The sequence below is a fragment of the Schistocerca piceifrons genome, unplaced genomic scaffold, assembly GCF_021461385.2.
Source record: "Schistocerca piceifrons isolate TAMUIC-IGC-003096 unplaced genomic scaffold, iqSchPice1.1 HiC_scaffold_1230, whole genome shotgun sequence".
Classification (NCBI taxonomy): Eukaryota; Metazoa; Arthropoda; class Insecta; order Orthoptera; family Acrididae; genus Schistocerca; species Schistocerca piceifrons.
This window is the reverse complement of record NW_025727049.1, coordinates 205,001-207,500: the sequence shown is the minus strand read 5'-3', so window position 1 is coordinate 207,500 and position 2,500 is coordinate 205,001. Positions and strand designations below refer to the sequence as shown.

General features: G+C 57.1%; 1 non-coding gene across 1 annotated transcript in view; it reads left to right on the top strand.

Moving 5' to 3' along the window:
* Positions 1-2,140: 2,140 nt before the first annotated feature.
* LOC124730146 overlaps positions 2,141-2,500 on the top strand; it is a 1,909-nt gene continuing 1,549 nt past the window's right edge. Inside the window, exon 1 of the ribosomal RNA XR_007007892.1 lies at positions 2,141-2,500. This exon is cut by the window's right edge and continues 1,549 nt beyond it. This is a non-coding gene — a ribosomal RNA (small subunit ribosomal RNA).

The following is a 2,500-nucleotide window of genomic DNA, read 5'->3' as shown; positions in this document are numbered from 1 at the left end:
CTAACCTATGTTGTACCTTAACCTAACCCATGTTGTACCTTAACCTAACCCATGTTGTACCTTAACCTAACCCATGTTGTACCTTAACCTAACCCATGTTGTACCTTAACCTAACCCATGTTGTACCTTAACCTAACCCACGTTGTGCCTTAACCTAACCCACGTTGTGCCTTAACCTAACCCACGTTGTGCCTTAACCTAACCCACGTTGTGCCTTAACCTAACCCACGTTGTACCTTAACCTAACCCACGTTGTCCCCTAACCTAACCCACGTTGTCCCCTAACGTAACCCACGTTGTCCCCTAACGTAACCCACGTTGTCCCCTAACGTAACCCACGTTGTCGCCTAAACCTGCTCTGTAATTGTTATACGACTCGTTCAATTAGTGTAGTGTTGCCCACCCGCAACCCTCGCAATATAGTTCGCTACTCGCACTGCCCGCTCCCCTGTGTATCGCTTCATGTTAAACACCTTGCAAGTCTTGCTCACTTTCCACATGCTCCTGCTGTACACTGTAATGTGGATGGCAGCAGGACGTACATGCCGCCCCTCCCCACGTCCCCACCTTGCCCCCTGCCTTCGCAAGCTGGTTGGTGAGAACTTTGCATGTTCAATGCCCTTCGCATGCGACGTACTCAGGCTACGTTGTGGTGCGGCCTGTGTCAACTGTCCGCTAATGTCGTACGCGTAAACCACAATCTGTACTGCACATTCGTCCTTATGTACTGAATGATACATCGTGGCACATGTGTGACCGTACAACGACTGCGCCCAAAAACGGCGGACCATACAGTGCAAATATTGTGCACGCAGCTACGTGTCGTCTCCCTATGAGAGCTGGATTGCAGTGTGGTACGCCATAGAGACGTGTGGGAGGAACGGACGCCGTGGATGGCGATCAGCATGAGCTGTCTGTTGATGTATTCGGACCTAGTCGTCTCTCCTCACACACCGTGATGGCATGGTGCACCGCGTTCCATATCTGCGACATGCTACAGAGGCCGGTTGACAGTCGTTCGAGCAATGGACATCGCATACGTACGGGGGCCACCTTCCACGTATTGTCTAGGCGTGCACATTTTGTTGCGTGTATGTGGGCAGACGTAGTGTGGCGTGACACCTGACACAGGCATGCAATAATCGTTGAAGTTGCAAATGGCGATGGACGCCTGCGTTTTCTGGTGAAGTTACGCAAATGAACAAATGGTAACCTGTTGTGGTGCGGTTGTTCTCGCTAGGGGTGAATCGGTGATGGCGACGATAGGTTGAGGTACTAACCGGTTGTTCCAGCGATACCCACCATGCCGACGAAACTGAACGGCATCTGGGTGTGAAGCGATACGCGGCGGTGGCTGGGTGGGACCGTCCCCGGCCGGTGAGGGGGCGCCTCCCGGCGTGCTGGCCGCGCGGTGCGTGGGCGCACGCGCTACAGCCGGCTGGTGGGGGCGGCCAGTGGCAGGCGCGCCGGCCGACGGACGCGGCAGGCGTCGCAGCTGCGCGCCGGCGCACCCTGCGCGCGGCGCCGTGCGGCCAAAGTAGGTCCTCGCGGGCCCGGTGCGAAGCGCGGTGGACATCTTCAGTGTGCTGGTCCGATTGAGGACTGTGTGCGTTGAGGATGCGCCGCCGCCCGGCGCTCGGCGCCGCGACGCCGTCTGCTGCTCGGTCGCCCCAGCGGTTCTCGCTGGTGGTTTGTATCGCAGCTGTGCGGATGTGTTGGCGCGTGCGCTGTGCTGGGAGAGTTCGCTTCGGCACCCAAGTGGGGCTTTTGTCCTTCTGTGGCGCTGGCGTTGGAGCTGCCGGTCACCGTAGGTGGCGCGTGTTGTCTCCCGCCGGCAATGCCACGACAGCACGCTCCCGGGCCTCTGTCGGCAGCGGCAAGCTCAGTTGGGAGCACGGGTGGTCGCACCGAAAGCGTCTACTCGCCTAACTCCGGGCGATTGCGCCTCTCTCGAACCCGACCAAGTACTTGGGAGACGGCGCTGCGCGCCGCCGGGACCTGAGAGGGTTTCGAGGTGTATTGTGCAGGGGAGCTCAGCCTCCTCCTGTTTGCAGAATGATTGAGCGGACGCTTGCGTGTTCGCGCGGGCCCCCGGGACACACTCCCGGGCGGCCGGCTGCTCAGCTCTAGTTGACGCAGCTCCCTGGTTGATCCTGCCAGTAGTCATATGCTTGTCTCAAAGATTAAGCCATGCATGTCTCAGTACAAGCCGCATTAAGGTGAAACCGCGAATGGCTCATTAAATCAGTTATGGTTCCTTAGATCGTACCCACGTTACTTGGATAACTGTGGTAATTCTAGAGCTAATACATGCAAACAGAGTCCCGACCAGAGATGGAAGGGACGCTTTTATTAGATCAAAACCAATCGGTCGGCTCGTCCGGTCCGTTTGCCTTGGTGACTCTGAATAACTTTGGGCTGATCGCACGGTCCTCGTACCGGCGACGCATCTTTCAAATGTCTGCCTTATCAACTGTCGATGGTAGGTTCTGCGCCTACC